At 41.2% G+C, this 17,879-nt stretch overlaps 1 protein-coding gene across 3 annotated transcripts in view; it reads right to left on the bottom strand.

Moving 5' to 3' along the window:
* The window catches only part of prickle2.S (prickle planar cell polarity protein 2 S homeolog), a 251,230-nt gene that overhangs the window by 104,330 nt on the left and 129,021 nt on the right, over positions 1-17,879 (bottom strand). Inside the window, exon 1 of one of the 3 annotated variants that reach the window (XM_018261497.2) lies at positions 2,579-3,281. The exons of the other annotated variants lie outside the window; for them this stretch is intronic. The gene's annotated coding sequence lies outside the window, so the exon portion shown is untranslated. Of the gene's footprint in view, positions 1-2,578; positions 3,282-17,879 lie in introns of those variants that run through there. 3 annotated transcript variants of the gene reach the window in all.

Here is a 17,879-nt window from a genome sequence, read left to right as displayed (position 1 = left end):
CATTATTTCTTGGGTTTATGAGATACCAAGATCCTGTAGAGCCGGTAAGAATTAGAAGGTGTCAAACACAATCCACTGCACCAACATTGCACTGGCTTTGTCAGCTTCTTCCAACACAAAGATAATATCTCATATTATTACCCTTCATACGGATATCATAACACTTGGTGCTGGAAATTAAATACATTTAATCTATATACATATAGTTTTCCCATTAGCACTGCCATGGGGGAATAATTCCACAATTCCTCAACAGAAATAAAAATGGATTAAAAATGACAGCAATTTTCATAAATAAATGTTTCATAAGGTCTGTCTTGGGAATTCCATTCGCACTTTGAGACGACCCAAAGCATTATTCAGTCTTTACAGACGATAAGGTTTTACGACTCCGTGCATCAATGATCTACTGTAGATGCTGAATTTAATAAGGTGTTGGCCGGTTATCATGGGAATTCTCTAAGGCAGGGTCATTTGGATGCTCATTGTTTTACCAAACGTTCAATAGGATATTCATTAGGGACAAGAGCATATTGTTTCCATTCAAGACCAAAGTGGTGATGGAACAAGAAGAAAATTTACTTTATCTGAATTCAAGAATCTCAAGCAAGCAAGTAGTTATTCAATTCTAAATGGTCTGTCACATAAACACTAGCATAGATGCCTACACGTTGTTTCTATTAGCTGAAGATCCGCAATTAAAATCTTAAGATTTATCTCTCTGGGACACGGTGGTGCCAACGATGTAGAAGCCAAAAGACAAGGCAAAGGAAGATTGGAATACATGATTGGACTTCTTATGGTTGGAATGATTGGAACCAGACAGCTAAAAAGAGAATTTGCGTGCTTTCCATTCTCTCTGCAGGGGATCCCTGAAGTCATGTAAATGCCAGTGTGGCCTTCCATGCACAGGTTATCGTTTCATCAGCAAATTGTTCCCTATAATTGGTCTCATATTCTATTAAATAGTTCCCTTTCATTGTTTTTCCTTTAAATCATTGGAACACATGGGAGACGTTTCCTGCTCTCGAGTGGGATCTTCTGTTTTCCATCGACCATCAGGCTGATCCTCCAGGTAAAGACCCTACAGAAGTGAAATTAGCCTTACGGCTATGTCTTTCTATATGGGTGGCTCTTGCTCTTTAGAAGGCATGTATTTCATAGCAATTATGGTACATTAGAGGATATTCTAGAAGGTTTAAGCCCCCAACACTCAACATAAAGCTTCAATCAAGGCTACTAATGAGTCATAACTCAGCAGGGTAAAGGCATCATTAGACATGTATCAAACCTGATAACAAATATGACATTATATAGGTATGGGACAGGTTATCAGATATGACATTATATAAGAATGGGACCGGTTATCAGAATGCTCAGAACCTGGGGTTTTCCGGATAAGGGGTCTTCCGTTATTTGGATCTTCATTTTCTAGTCTGCTAGAAAATCATTAAAGAAACCCAATTAGCTGGTTCTGCTTCCAATAAGAATTAATAATATCTCAGTTGGGATCATGTACAAGCTACTGTTTTATTATTACACAGAAAAAGGAAATCATTTTTAAAAATCTGGATTATTTGGATAAAATGGAGAACACCTATTCCGTAATTAGGAGCTTTCTGGATAACAGGTTTCCAGATACTGGATCCCATACCTGTACCTCCAAATGGGACCCTGCCCACATTAAATACTATCCCGTCTGAGCTTGCACTCTATTGGTCACATGTCAATTACAACATTGGGAGGCACAGAAATCAATGACGGAAGTCATTAAACCTCATAATGTGGTGAAAAAAACCTTATTATACAGCTTGCAGGTGGTCTCATAAGAGGAATTTTGAGACCCCCACCAATGTGTGAAAAAAAAAATGAGCGTGCGTCTAATAATAATAAGATGTTTAAATGGCTAATGATCTTAATTACAGCAGTTTCTATTGTAAGAACCTATAGAGTGTGTTCCTCCCAATTAGAGAGATTTCCAATTACACAGTGAAAGACGCATTTTAAATAATAAAGTGATAAATGATATGTCTGGAGTCACTCAGTCAGAAGGAAGCTGGAAGAAATGAAATATGCAGAAGCCTCCCCGTATAAGCGAATATGGGGGGATACATGGCATCTGCCTTGAATAATGAATGACTTATTTCTCTACCGGTGCTAATCCTCTGTGGTTAATGAAGGCTCAGGCGGCCACTAACACAGATCCGAGTCCTTCATACAAAAGGGAAGAGTAAGTGGATTAGTATCTGTACACACGGATGGGTCAATCCAATCGCCCAGGCAGCTGCTTCCACCAAAGGACTAATTTTCCGTAACACTCTAAAAATAATGACCTCAGGGGGGAGGTAAGAAAAGTAGGTGCTATGCACCCATCTGTATATTTACAGTGACACTAATACAGTATGTATATATAAAACTATACATTACTGGCACCCTATAAACATAATCTAGCCATGCATTTAGATACAATGTCTATGGCAGATAGTATATCATTCCCACATCTCATTAATAAATACATAGCATAATATATATATATATATAGGGTGCATGGAGGAAAGGTTTCAGGCTGACTTCCTACCTATTCCTGGTACGGCTGAAGACCCCAGGCTGCAGGGAGTTGCTGCCAGATCCGCGAGCTGCTTAGTTTTTACAGTTTGATTCTCTTTTCCATGTCGCTGGCACAACAAACCTTTTTCGGCTGTGCAAAGGAACACAAGGGGGTTACCTCTCCTCTCCCAGCATGACCGACCCAGGGAGACCGTCTTTCTGTAGAAATGAGCAGCCGGCTTTTGTCAAAGCCTCTCCGAGTAGCCGCGCACACTGAGCATACTGCTGGCTGAAAGGGAATGTGCTGTTGGGAAGCATCAACAGTACAACAATGATTCCTGCCCTCTTTGGAGAAGGCTGTGCTGCTGTTTAAAGGGTCTCTTTTAGAACTAGAGCCTTTTTGTTTCCCCCCTTCCCTTTTTCAATCCCAACAAATCCAGCACACCCCGGAGCTCTCTTCCAAATGACCCTTTGTAGCAAAGGCAGCGTTAGGTCCAATTTGCTCTCCAAGATCTTGTAAAGGAAATATTCAGCCCCATCAAGTTTAATTGCCAGCTCTCTCTGTGAGTCAGGATCCTATTCTGTAGCAGCCTTCCCATCTCCTGAATACTAATGACTCCCAGTGATGTCAGCAAAAGAGAGTCGGCTCTGGGACACTCTCAATTGTCACTGGCCCCGGCTCATATCATTCATTTACATGGAAATCAGACTTTCCTAACAAATCAATAACCCTCCTCCCTTCCCACTACCCCCCTCAGGGCGTTGAGCACAAACAAAATCCATTTCAACTGCTTTGGCTTCTATTTGTTATAAACATTTGGCAGAGGCTCAAGGAGACTCCTTTATGTTTTATTTTACTGCAGGAACTCCCAGCAACTTGGGAGCTGACTAAGTACTCTCCATAACATTCAGGAAATTTTGGGTAGGGGGTCCTAAACCTATTTAACCCTTTGCTGCACTGGCAGTAAAGGAAGGGTGTCCTACCTGAATAATGATGGGCGAATTTATTGGGCAGGTGCGAATTTGTGACGAATTTCAGCGTTTCGCCACCGGCGAATAAATTTGTGAATTTTTTTGAGGCCGGCGACAATTAAAGGCGCCCATTGACTTTAATGTAGCTGGCATCAAAAATTTTGCGTTTTGGGCGAAACGAGAGAAATTCGCCCATCACTATCCCTGAAGTCATTCAGCTATGGTTGGGGTTGCCACCTTTTTTAAACTGCTTTACCGGCTCGTGGGGGCGGGGACACCAAGGGGCGGGCCGTGATATCAAAACGGACGGGGCCAGGGGCGGGCCGCGCCGCAGACGCTAGAAGAGGCAAAAGAAAAGGTAAGTTACAGGGGATTGGGGGCAGGCCGAGGGCTCCTTTTAATCGTATCACAAATTTACCGGCAGCTACATTGCCGGTATATTTGTAATACCGACCACCTTGGCAGGTATTTTACCGGCTAGGCCGGTAAAATACCGGCCGGGTGGCAACCCTAGCTATGGTTGAACTACAACTCCCAGAAATATAATACTCTTCCTATCGCTTTACTGCGAGTAGCGCGGCGAAAGTTTTGTGACCATGCTCATTTTGTGGCCACACCCCTAATTACCATGTTCATTTTACAAAATTTGGCACATTTCTGTGTTTTTTCTGTGTTATTACAGTTTTGCTAATGAAGGTGAATTGCCCTTTAAGCTGCAAGTCACAGTTTCCCCAAGAGACTCACTTATGTTAAATAAAAACAATTACTTATTTGCTTATCTTAGGGCAGGACTTCACGGCCGATTTCGCAGCGATCCGACGCGCTGCGCAAAATCGCAGGCATCACGTCGGATGCGACGGAAACAAGGTAAGTAATGGCAGTGTCGGATTGTGTCGCATTGTTGATGCGACGCGACTGTCGGATGCAGACGCAGCGCCTGCATCGGACAGTCATGTCTCGTCGCTTCAACAATGCGACACAATGCGACAATTGAATTACTTACCTTGTTTCCGTCGCATCCGACGTGACGCCTGCGATTTTGCGCAGCACGTCTGATTGCTGCGAAATTGCCCATGAAGTCCTGCCCTTAAACTGTTACAAAGGTGTCTAAGTATCTATTCTGGGCTCTCTGCCAAAAGCCAATTAAGTTTTAGGAACTTTGTATCTTTTTCTGGCTGTTAAGTGCAGAAGATCACAGAGAAAGACAGACATTTCAGTAACAATCCGGGACTGCGGGTTGAGCTGTCAAAATCGGGACTGTCCAGTCTGTCCTGTTTTATTTGTGGCCACTCTGCGTTATTATTAGTAAAAATATAATGACATGATGCCCCACAGCGGGGAGTGACAGTGGAATCCCAAGGTTTAAGCCACAACAGCTGTGCTACAAGAATCCTCTTACTGGTGCCTGCCAGGGCCACAGCTCAGTAACAGATTAGCACATGCTCAGCTATTCCAGCCAAATAAGGATTCTTTTTTTATTGGTGCAATTACAGGCATTGCCAATCCACATATTCGCCAGAGCTGATAAAACTATAAAAGTATTAGGATCAGACAAGGAGTCCAAAGTTTTGTCTGCCCTTTGATCAGTGCTGGAATGGTGTTCAGGGGGGCCCCCTGCTGGAAAACACAGAGGAAATACGAGATACAGCAAAGGATTACTGCCCCTTTTATTGCCTGTAACAAACGTTAAAAAGAACTGTTGGTTAGACAAAATGGGAAGCAGTTAACCCATTGTACTTGTAAATCAGCTCTTAGTGCCTTGGTGTCAAAGCAGTAAAAGGGGAGATAAAACCTAAAATGAGATTTTTTTTTTTAGCACAGATGTAAGTCTGTAAATTCTTTATGTGCTTGGTGGGGGCATTTCATAGGCAAAATCCCTTCCGTTAGGTTGCACGACTGGAAGCCAACGCAGGAATCTGACAGTGGCTGCATTGAGCAGCACCTAAATACTAACTTCCTTTATCTTGGGGTGTTTGTTCTGGGTTTTTAGACTTAGGGTAAGGCCACAATGGGCGTTTTGGGGAGATTTGGTCGCCTGGCGACTAATCGCCTTGTTTTTGCGGCAACCAATCTCCCCAAACGCCTTCCCTCTCTGCGCTGGCTAAAATTAAAAAACGCCGGCACTAATCACACACAGCGGTTCATTTTCCGAAGTCGCCCGAAACCGCGTGACTTCAGAAAACAAATCATTTATGTCGATCACCATCTCACGTAAAATGACAGGACACTCCACACACGTCCGAAAATCGAACAAAATGGAGATTAGTAGGATCAAATCTTTGCCTCTATGGCCAGCTTAAGGCACCAAAAATAGATTGCAAGCTCAATGGGGCAGGAATATTGGGGTACATGCCCAGCACTCCGGAACTCCTTGACACAAAGTGGACACTTCTGTTTTTTAAAACTAGACACATTTCCACTGATTTTGCTGCCATAGTGCAGAATATTGCAGTATTTTATGAGCCCTAATTGTACAGATGGGGCCTTATTACAGGACATTGGAGAAGTAAAGAGTAAAACCCCTAGATTAGGGGCAGGACTTAAAGGGGTCGTTCACCTTTACATTAACTTTTAGTATGATGTAGAGAGTGAGAGACAATTTGCTATTGGTTTTCATTTTTTATTATTTGTGATTTTTGAGCTATTTTTTCTATTCTAGTTTGCAATTTCAGCCATCTGGTTGCTAGGGTCTAAATTATTCTAGCAACTATACCTTTATTTTAAAAAGAGGCACTAATATTAATAGGAGAGGCCTGAATAGAAAAACGAATAATTAAAAGTAGCAATAACAATAAATATGTAGCCTTACAGATAATTTGTTTTTAGAAGGAGTCAGCTGGAAAAAGTCAGAGGAAGAAGCCAAATAATTGAAAAACTATAAAAAAAAAAAAAAAAATAATGAAGACCAATTGAAAAGTTGCTTAGAATTAGCCATTCTACGACATACTAAAAGTTAACTTGAAGGTGAACTACCCCTTTAATTCATATAGAAACAATGATTTATGTGGTTTTTGAGTTATTTAACTTTTTATTCAGTAGCTATTCAGTTTGCAATTTCAGCAATTTGGTGGCTAAGGGCCAAATTACCCTAGTAACCATGCACTGATTTGAATAAGAGACTGGAATATGAATAGGCGAGGGTCTAAATACAAAGATGAGTAATAAAAAGTAGCAATAACAATACATTTGTAGCCTTACAGAGCATTTGTTTTTAGATCGGGTCAGTGACCCCATTTGAAAGCTGAAAAGATTCAGAAGCAGAAGCCAAATAATTAAAAAATTATAAAAAAAATAATATAATGAAGACCAATTGAAAAGTTGCTAAGAATTCGCCCTTCTATAACATACTAAAAGTTAACTTGAAGGTGAACCACCCCTTTAACCAAGGCCACAAGGAACTGCAAAAAAACAAATCAACCAAGAAAAAGAAATTCTCTTAAACACATTCAGAAGTGGAAGCACATGCCGCACTAATCAAATACCAGTTTAAATCTGAATCCCAGTTGACTTCCCAAGGGAAACTATCGATGCCTAATTTGTGAAAAAAAGGCAATCTGAGGCTGATTAATTATGTCTTTGCTATGGCTACCGGTCTGAACAAAGTCACAGATCGGATTGTTATCTGATTGGTCACAGTCCTCCGCCCGCCCAAACACACACTTCTTGAGATCTAAACATGTATAAAACATAGCAACAAAGGGATGCTGAATTAAAGCCTAAACGAACATGGCTAGAAATGCAGAATTTAGGGGCAATTCTAGGGCTGCTGTAGCCTGAGGCAGTAACCCCAATGCTGTGGCCCCTCTCCCATTCCTCTCTTAAAACATCAGCATTGGGGTGGGTCAAAGAGGGCCTGCATCGCTAGTGTAATAAGTGCAATAAGTGCAATAGCAGAAATTTGGCTCTTAAAGTTAGAGGTGGATTTTTGCTGCCCCTTGGAACTGTCTGCAAGGTTTTCACCCTGGCTGCATTTCATATACAGAACATACAGTACCAGCCCAGAGCTTCAGCAGTCCTATAACAACAATGATCCAGATCTTGTTAGGCCATCTTTTGTGTGTCAGTGGCCCTGCACATGCTCAGTGTGCTCTGGGCTAATATTGAGTAGGACAGCTTAAAGGACAGTTTGGGGTGAGATTAGGAGTGAATATGTATTTGATGCAAAATGACTGATAATCTATATTTGTACCCATTCAGGAGCTGGGTAGGGGTTGGTTGACCAAGGTCTGGATCATTAATGGAGAACTAAAGCCTAACTAAAGATGTGGCTAGAAATGTTGTACATGATGTTTTGTGCTTCTGTACCAGCCCAAGGCAACCACAGCCCTTTAGCAGTAAAGATCTGTATCTCCAAAGATGCCCCAGTAGCTCCCCATCTTCTTTTCTGCTGATTCACTGCACATGCTCTGTGCTGCTGTCACTTACTGAGCTTAGGGAGCCACTCACAATATACAGTACACATAGAATAGAAATGTCACAATATAAGGCTGATTAGTAATTAATACACATAATTACTACATGGCAGCACAGAAACCAGTGCAATTAGCATCAGAATTTAATAATCAGCAAACCTGTAGCATCAGCTTATATTACAGCCAGGGAAGCTCATTTTCTGCTGGATAATTAGTGACGAGCCCTAAGCTTAGCTTCTCAACAGCCAATCAGAGCCCACTGAGCATGTGAGTGTCACAGACACTTTCCAAGATGGTGACCCCCTGTGACAAGTTTGAAGTCCTGGATCATTGCTGCTATTGACAAGCTGAAACTTTAGCCTTGTGCAATAAGTTCACTATATAAAATATGCCATTTTTATTCATATACATTTTTAGGGTTTAGTTCTCCTTTAAGGGGGACCCTACCAAAGGCTGGAATTTAGGACTTTAAATGAAAAAGTGTGACGACCACCTACTTACAGAGATAGGCATACCTTCCAACATTTTGGAAGTAAAAAGAGGGACAAAAATTTTTTCCGCACGTAGCGCAGCAAAATTTTTGGGCCATGCCCCTTTCTGTGGCCACACCCCCTAATTACCATGTTCATTTTACAAAATTTGGCAGGTTATTAAAGTTTGAAAATAATTCTCCTTATGTAAACTGTTTTCTTGTGTCTCAAAATTGTTACAAAGTATCTTATTTGCACCTGTTAGTTGTTCTGTGCTCTCTGCTAAAGCCAATTAAGTTAGAAACTTTGTTTCTTTTTCTGGTTGTTCAGTGCAGAGAAAATAGGGACTTTCCAGTACAAATGAGGGACTGCAGGTTGAGCTGTCAAAAGAGGGACTGTCCCTCCAAAAAAGGGACAGTTGGGAGGTATAGAACCTTCCCACCCAGTTACACATTATGGCGCCACCTATCAGGTCTGTACAGAAAAATGAATCCTGTTGTAGAATTTCAATATCACCACACCTGCTTTACACATATCTGGATTATAGTTCATTTCCATTGGAAGTGCAGATTAAATATCATCATGGACAATCCCTTCGCATGGTTTCAGTAATAAATTACAACTAATCTACACCAGGACCCCTCAAAGGAAGCACAGGGCTCCTCTGTTAAAATAAAAAGCAGACATTAACCCCGGCGCATTGACTCAATTCAAATCCCTTCACACGGCAAAGGAAAGACAAATGATAACGACTGAGCCACTGTATTATTACAATACGGCCATTTAAGGCAACGCAATGAAGGTAATATATTCTGTACATGCCGTCCAACCACAATTTCCAGCATCTCCGAGACCCATTTGTCATTTCACTGCAAATCTGCTCATGTAGCGATGAAAAAATACACTATACCCATAATACCTTCCTCTTTCACTGGTCAAATGTATTTATACATTACATTTGCCCAGTCCCCAGCTGCCGCTGATCCTTCTTCAGTTAACAATTAACTTAATTAAGCTTATTAAATAGGGATCCATCAACATAAATTAATATTCAGTAGGATATACATCAGGTGCCTACCTCTGGGGGGACTTGTATCCAGGCCTGGACTGGGAGTCAAAATAGGCCCTGCCATTCCAAGTACACAGAGGCCCAAACAGCCCCCTACCAGCCCACTATATGGTAACTTTCTATGGAACCGTACAGCAGCCCCTCTGGCATTTGCCAGAACCCACAGATTGCCAGTCCGGGCCTGCTTGTATCCACTCCCTAGGAAGACAAGCTCAGTTCCTCACACCAATTTGCATATTAATAGATATGGAACAGAGTAATTAATTATTCTATTGCCAAATCCAATCTGCAAACTATAAACATTAGGGCAGAGATACACACTGCAATTTTGAGAGATTAGTCGCCCAGCGACAAATCACTTCTTCTTCTTCGGGCGACTAATCTCCCCAAACTGCCTTCCCACTGGCAAGGCAACTTCGGAAAACAAAGCGTTCTGAGTGCCATCCTGCCGGCGATTTACATTCTAGTGGCGGGAAGGCAGTTCGGTGAGATTAGTCGCCCGAAGCGATTTGTCGTTGGGCGACTAATCTCCCAAAACAGCAGCATGTGTCTCTGCCCTAAAAGTGCTGAATATACATTGTGTGGCACATTGAACAGACGCCCACTCTCACAGTAATTAGCTGAGGATATTGCCAAGTGACATAGGTTTTTCTATAGTCTCCTGGGCTAATTGGAATTCTCCTCGGCTGGACCACCTGGGAGGTTCTCTAGTAGGCCACTCTATCCAATTTGCAAATGGTAAAGCACTCAAACCTTCCCCCATTTCTGCTTTTCAGCTGGACCAGCCAAAATGAAAGTTTCAGAGTGGAATTACACCTGCCACAATTGTGTGTACTTTAATTAATGTGTGTCATGGACCTTAGAGGGGTGTTTTGGCCACCACTGTGTTCCTTCTGGTGGCCGTGGTAGTCAGACTGTCCCATGTACCACGAGCCTCATCTGAGGATTCTGATATGTAGCCCTATTGAAATCTCTTGGCCTACTCCCATAAGGGCTTAAATCCATAAGTACTATGATCACTTTCACTATCTCTTCTGCAATACAAAATCCCTTAGATGAACACAGTGTTCCCCAAGGGTAAACTCCATTATATTGACCAAAAAGATCATTAAAACCCTTCTACATGATACAGTTTCAAATTGTGCTCACAGTATGCCCCCCTCCAATAGGTCTACTTCAAGAAATGACTTGGCCTGCCAAGATTGCAGAAGTACTCAAGCTCAATGCACTTGAGCATCTATGAAGCTCTTTTATCAAGGTCAAAAAGGGTCAAATGTGCTCCCCTGCCCTCAAAGATTTTGGGGGTTCTGGCCTTCCCAAAAGACTCTCTCACTGCACATATTTTTTAAACATTAAGAACAATCTTGTCACTGCCTTTTTGTAGAAAGTAACACTTACAGGTTTCTGTTTTTTACCTAAAACTTAAAGCTGTGGTTGCCCATCCTGGGAACAGTGGAAAGGTTGGCTCGACTTGAAGATCATTCGGGGTAAGATTTATGAACTATAATTATTTGCTCTTGTCGATAAACCTGGAACCCCAGCTCAGTTAGGGTAAGATTTGGGGGTAAATGTGCATTTGCTGTCCTACGAATTCTTGGAACTATGGCTGATACTCTAATATTTTTCTATATCTGTACCCATATTATCGGCTAAGGTAAACCTCATTAATATAGTGCAAAGTGAGGACTTTTTATATGTCCTAAATATTCTTGGACCCATGACTGATTCTAGTGGACTTTAAAAGAAAGCTTGATCTGGAAGTTGCAACCACTACTTATAATAAGTATAAGGCTCAATATCAGGGACTTCTACTATGTTCTCAGATCCGGATTACACACCAATTAAGAACCAGACTAGGAAGGAAGTTGGCAATGTTCACAACATTACTCACCTTGCGGGCCAATAAACAAAGATATTGTTCATAAATGAGACTTTTTGAAGACCTTAAAGCCCTCAAGACCTAGATATTAAAGATTGGTCGGCATGATCTGAAGGTTGTTCTCCTTGTACCACAATGGGAAGTAAAGTCGGAGGAACTAAATGACTAAAGCTTATCACAGCCTGCTGAGCTCTTGAGTACTGATGGGATCAGCTCTGCTCAGTTCTTTTTTGTTTGCTGAGGTTTGACTTCATTTTGTCAGCTGCTATTTGATCCTCGGTCATAAAATGTTATCAGATGCCGTTATCAGGCGGTACATCTGGAGGTTATCTACAAAGCTAAGATATTGTAGTCAAAGTGAGCTGCAAGTCATTGCACACGATGATTGCCCAAACAAGAACAGGATATTAATATATTGCGGTCAATGGGTTGCTAAGACAAATGTTAGTCTATGTTCCTTATGAATTATTTTGAGCTTTGTCTCACCTTGATATTAAATTTAGACTCCCTCAGGAATATCACTCTATATAAAGACCTCCTTTCGCCTTCCTAAATTCAGCACAGGAAGATGAGAAATAAATTACAGTCTAGCCCTGTTCTTAACTGAAAGGACAACGCCAGCCATGTGCAAGAAATAGATATAATGGTATGATAAGTAACAAAGATTATTTCCATGTAAAACCAGGGCACATCTATGCCACTTAAATAGATCTTATTTTCTTTTTATCTGCCGATACCTAGGGTCAAGTGTGATTATTTCATTATTATGAATAAAGGTGGCCATAGATGTAGACATTTGGTGATGTGCCAAACGAGCGATCTTTCCACTATATGACATTGAAGTGGGCAATATAGGGTCAATCCGAACGTGGGCCCTAGACACAAACACGCAGAGAAGCCTTAAAGGACCAGTAACATCGATTTTTTAAAATAAATTGGTAGTACAAAACATGACAAATCAAACTTTGAAATCGCAGTATTTATTAAGAAATAACTTACCGAAACTCAACTCAACCTCTTCAGAAAAGGCGACAGGGCGCCAATCCATCGTGCAAGGCTCGATTTCTCCTCCCTGGCTATCTCCTATAAGGAAGGCAGGAAGAAGAAATCAAGGGTCGCACAATAGATCATCAGATCGCCTTTTCTGAAGAGGAGTGCAAGTGGAGTTTTGATAAGTTATTTCTTAATAAATACTTCACAATTTCAAAGTTTGATTTGTCATTGTGGTTTTTTTTTCGTTGTATACTAACAAATTTAAAAAAAAATTATGTTACTGGTCCTTTAATGCTTCTCTGCGTGTTTGTATTTGTACACACAAGTAGGATCTGCCACACTGCTTGCTTCAGAGGAGTCATTCTCAAAAGACAGTCCTTAGTGGTTGAGAGATTTGAATAAGAAACAGAAATATCAATAGGAGAGGCCTGAATAGAAAGACGAGTAATAAAAAATAGCAATAACAAAAACAGGGTTATTTATCAAAGTCCGTTTTTTTCTGGTCGGACTTTTAAAGGGAAAAACCACAATTTTTTCGTTGAAAAAAACAACTCCAACTCAGACCTGCCGAGTTCATGTAGAAGTCAATGGCAGATGTCCCGTTGACATCCTGATCTGCGCTGGGTTTTGTTCAATAATCCGAAGATATTGTGATTTTCAGACAAAAATTAGAAAAAGTCTAAGTTTTCCAGCAACAAATCCAAAAAATTCGTATGCATCGGATTTTTTCACAATTTAATAGATTTTTTCCTGCACAAGAAATTTTTGGAAAAATTTCTTGATGATTAGGGGGAAAAAGTCTGTGCGGATTTGGTAGGAGTAGTTTTCAGGAAATAGTGATAACTTTTCGGATTTTGATAAATAAACCCCCTAAATGTGTAGCCTTACAGAGAATTTGTTTTTTTAGATGGGGTCAGTGACCCCCATTTGAAAGCTGGAAAGAGTCAGAAGAAGACGGCAAATACCTTAAAAACTATATAGAACACTTTAAAATAAATGAATGCCAAAGTTGCCTAGAATTAGCCATTCTATAACATACTAAAAGTTAACGTAAGGGTGAACAACCACTTTCATATTATTTCCTGGTATCTGCTTCCTTCAAGTCAAACAACAGCAGTTCAGTCTTGCTTTATGATCAAAGCTGCTCATTTAGCTAAAGATTTGATCACCTTTAACAAGTTAATACGAGGCTGATCCGATTGTTTGGCCTTTAAGTAGGGATGCAACAAATCCAGGATTTGGTTCGGGATTCGGCCTTTTACAGCAGGATTCTGAATTCGGCCGAACCCTACTGCCCGGGCTGAACCGAATCGGAATCCTAATTTACATATGCAAATTAGGAGTGGGGAGGGAAATCAGGCGACTTTTTGTCACAAAACAAGGAAGAAAAATATGTTTCCCCCTTCCCACCCCTAATTTGCATATGCAAATTAGGGTTTGGATTCGGTTCGGTTTTCGGTCATATCCTTCGTGAAGGATTCAGGGGTTCGGCCGATTCGGTGCATCCCTAGCTTTAAGCCAATGATCGGATCATAACACAGCTAAAAGCTGTTGGGAGAAGGCCATATCAGTGGCCAGATGAGTCGCACTGGCCATAACTGGGCCAGTGAGCTGATGGTCCAGATGATGCCAGGATGGAATCCTCTAGACCAGAGATTTAAAAAAAAAACACACTATAAAAAAAAGTAAACAAAATCTACAATTTTCTGCCTTTGCATTATGTGGTCTATTTAAGCCGGTGTAAGCGGCATTATTTAGGAGCAGATTTATCAAGGGTCGAATTTCGAAAGTAATGGGAACTCCCATAACTCTGAAATTTTAATAAAAAAAGACCAACCAAAATTTATCAAAAAATCTATTTTATTTTTTCGGGGTGAATTGGTCGTTTTTGTTCAAATTCGAATTGTTTGAATTGAAGTAACAGCGCTTTTGATCAAATTCGATTTTAAGTTTTTTAAAAAAAACTTTGATTTTTCAAAGTCCACCAATTGACTCCAAATGGGTTCTAGGAGGTCCACTATAGGCTAAAACAGCATTTTGGCAGATTTTAGATGATGAATGGTTGAAATCGAATTTTTAAAGAGACAGTACATGATAAATTTTGAATTTTGAGTATTCCCTAGTCGAAGTACACAAAAATTGGCTCGAAAATTCAATTTTTTTCAATTTGAATTTTCACTTTGACCCTTGACAAATCTGCCCCTTACTGTGGATGAAAGTATCTTCTTGAATAACCAAATGTCACTGGGAATCCGTAACCTCTTCAATCAGTGTGTGAGATGAAATGGGGTTTGCTTATAATATATTATGTCTCATTTCTCAGAATATAAAAGCATGTGGGGCTGCAAGTGAAAGGAGCGTCTGTGCAGTTGGTCGCCACGCTTCACATCACAAGGCCGTGGTACCAGTAAACAGCACCATCTGCTTCCTTCCACGTCGCCTTCCATACAAAACGCTGTGGTGCCAGAAGGCGCTGGGACACCAATTAGAACTGGCCAACAACCAAGCTGGGCAGCTTTAATAAGAATATTGGGCGTTCTTGGCAAAATTCAATATGTGGAGGTGAGAAACTAAGAACTGGCTGCACTAACGACTTTTAACCCTTGTGATTAATTAAAACTATGCAGATATCATCATTAACACCAGGTAGTGATTGAGACTGGGGCTGCCGTTGGAAAACATTACAATAAGTGCCAACAACTTCATATTCGTGTTGCCCAACAGCCAGCCTGTTAGTAGGTGCTTGCACTGCAACACCCAGAAAACAGGGACATTCCAAGACAGTCAGCTGGGTGATTAAAGAGATTTTTGCCATGGAAAAACATGCATCAGTTAATAGTGCTGCTCCAGAAGACGTCTGTACTGAAATCTGTTTCTCAATAGAGCATACAGATTTTTTTAAATTTAATTTGAAATCTGACATGGGACTAGACATATTGTCAGTTTCACAGGTGACCTCAGTCATGTGACTTGTGCTCTGATAAACTTCAGTCACTCTTTACTGCTGTACTGCAAGTTGAAGTGATATCACCCCCAGCAGTTAAAAATAGCACTCTGTAGTAAAAATCCAACTGCGACTCCTTCAGTTACATTGAGTTGGAGAAACAATAAAAAAAGCTTTTTCATCATGAAGTGCTGGCTCTTTCTGAAAGCTCAGGGTCAGGCAAAATGACATGAGATGTCAACTACACACCAAATATGATATGGTGGAGTGACAGTCACCCTGCTATAGTTCCAGGGGTACCCAGGGTACAAATAAGCACTCACCCCAAATCTCCCTCTAACTGACCTTCAGACTGGGCCCCCTTAGCTCATAACAAGGATACAGATATATAGAAACATTGGGGTAACAGTCACCCTGTTATAATTCCAGGGGTATCCAGAGCACAAATAATCACTCACCCCAAATCTCCCCCTAACTGACCTTCAGACTGGGCCCCCTTAGCTCATAACAAGGTTACAGATATATAGAAACATTGGGGTGTCACCCTGCTATAGTTCCAGGGGTACCCAGGGTACAAATAAGCACTCACCCCAAATCTCCCCCTAACTGACCTTCAGACTGGGTCCCCTTAGCTCATAACAAGGTTACAGGTTATATAGAAACATTGGGGTGTCACCCTGCTATAGTTCCAGGGGTAACCAGGGTACAATTAAGCACTCACCCCAAATCTCCCCCTAACTGACCTTCAGGCTGGGTCCCCTTAGCTCATAACAAGGTTACAGATATATAGAAACATTGGGGTGTCACCCTGCTATAGTTCCAGGGGTACCCAGGGTACAAATAAACACTCACCCCAAATCTCCCCCTAACTGACCTTCAGACTGGGCCCCCTTAGCTCATAACAAGGTTACAGATATATAGAAACATTGGGGTAACAGTCACCCTGCTATAGTTCCAGGGGTACCCAGGGTACAAATAAGCACTCACCCCAAATCTCCCCCTAACTGACCTTCAGACTGGGCCCCCTTAGCTCATAACAAGGTTACAGATATATCGAAACATTGGGGTGTCACCCTGCTATAGTTCCAGGGGTACCCAGGGTACAAATAAGCACTCACCCCAAATCTCCCCCTAACTGACCTTCAGACTGGGCCCCCTTAGCTCATAACAAGGTTACAGATATATAGAAACATTGGGGTAACAGTCACCCTGCTATAGTTCCAGGGGTACCCAGGGTACAAATAAACACTCACCCCAAATCTCCGCCTAACTGACCTTCAGACTGGGCCCCCTTAGCTCATAACAAGGTTACAGATATATAGAAACATTGGGGTAACAGTCACCCTGCTAAAGTGACCTGACTCTCAGCCAGCAGCACATTACAGAAATCCTATAAACCATTTAATGCTCTGTACATGGTCCATTTAAATACTGAGCTATACTCTTCTCCTAATGGTGCGTGCTATTTATTAATACAATATTTTGCTTGGCGTGTGTTAGTGAACTGAGAATTTCCCCTGGGAATTAACTCTGTGGAGGAAAATTACATTTCCCCTTTATCCTAAGTTTTATTAAGCCCATGCCATTTGGTCAGTTTATTAGCGAAGTACATAAAAACATTCCATGTTAAACATAAATAGTAAAAATAACACCATTAATAAGTTGCTGGGGGATGTGAAAACCAGCATTTTTATACCTTCCTATTCTCCTTACTTGGTGGCTCAGTCCCAGGTAGAATATAAATTGATTTCTGTCACTGGAAATATTTAGGTGCCCAGGGCTCGGGAATATTTTTCCAAGCTGAGGACTAAATAAAGACACCTCATTACCTGGATACAGTCTAAGATTCCCTGGCGTATCTATATCAAATGAAGACTTTTCCAGTGGGAGAGAGGATGATGGATGAATGGAAAATGAACATCAAAATAAAATGGGCAAGATACACAACTAAAACTGCATTGTCGATGTGCTGATCAATGACCATAATCCTATTTCGGACCTATTAGAGCTCCTCGTAAAGGTCCACACAGAGTTAGCCGTCTTGCTAAATCCATTGACCCATGTCTTTGATACAGTTGCTAGCCACCATTTTTAATAAAGAAAAATACATTTAAAGTAACCCTAAGCTCACAATACCCAGGGGATCAGATAGCTTAGCATTACTGTATCTCTCTTTGTAGGATAAGAGCAATTAAAGGTGGCCATAGATGCAAAGATGTCAACATTGCCAAACGAGCGGATCTTTCCCTGATATGCCATTAACGAGCATGGCTATATCGGGTGTAAAATGATCGTTCGGCCGTATGGTTTTGTATGGTTTGGTGATTACGATGCGCAATGGGCTCCGGCGGGATCGTCGGGTCAAAATCAACCCTGACCGATCGACCAAACGACCGATCTCCGCCGGACGAAAGATGTCGGCACACGCCACACACGATCCGAAATAAATATTATATTATGATAAATATCTGAATGAAAAGAATAAAGCAGAAGGGTGATTTAGACAAGCTGTTGGTTGACTTGAGATCTACTGATCACCAGCTAAAGGTCTACTGATAGATCATGATCTACCTTTTGGGCACCTCTGGCCTAG

Source organism: Xenopus laevis, chromosome 4S, assembly GCF_017654675.1.
Source record: "Xenopus laevis strain J_2021 chromosome 4S, Xenopus_laevis_v10.1, whole genome shotgun sequence".
Taxonomy (NCBI): domain Eukaryota; kingdom Metazoa; phylum Chordata; class Amphibia; order Anura; family Pipidae; genus Xenopus; species Xenopus laevis.
The sequence above is the reverse complement of the archived record's forward strand: the minus strand, read 5'-3'. Positions and strand labels throughout refer to the sequence as shown.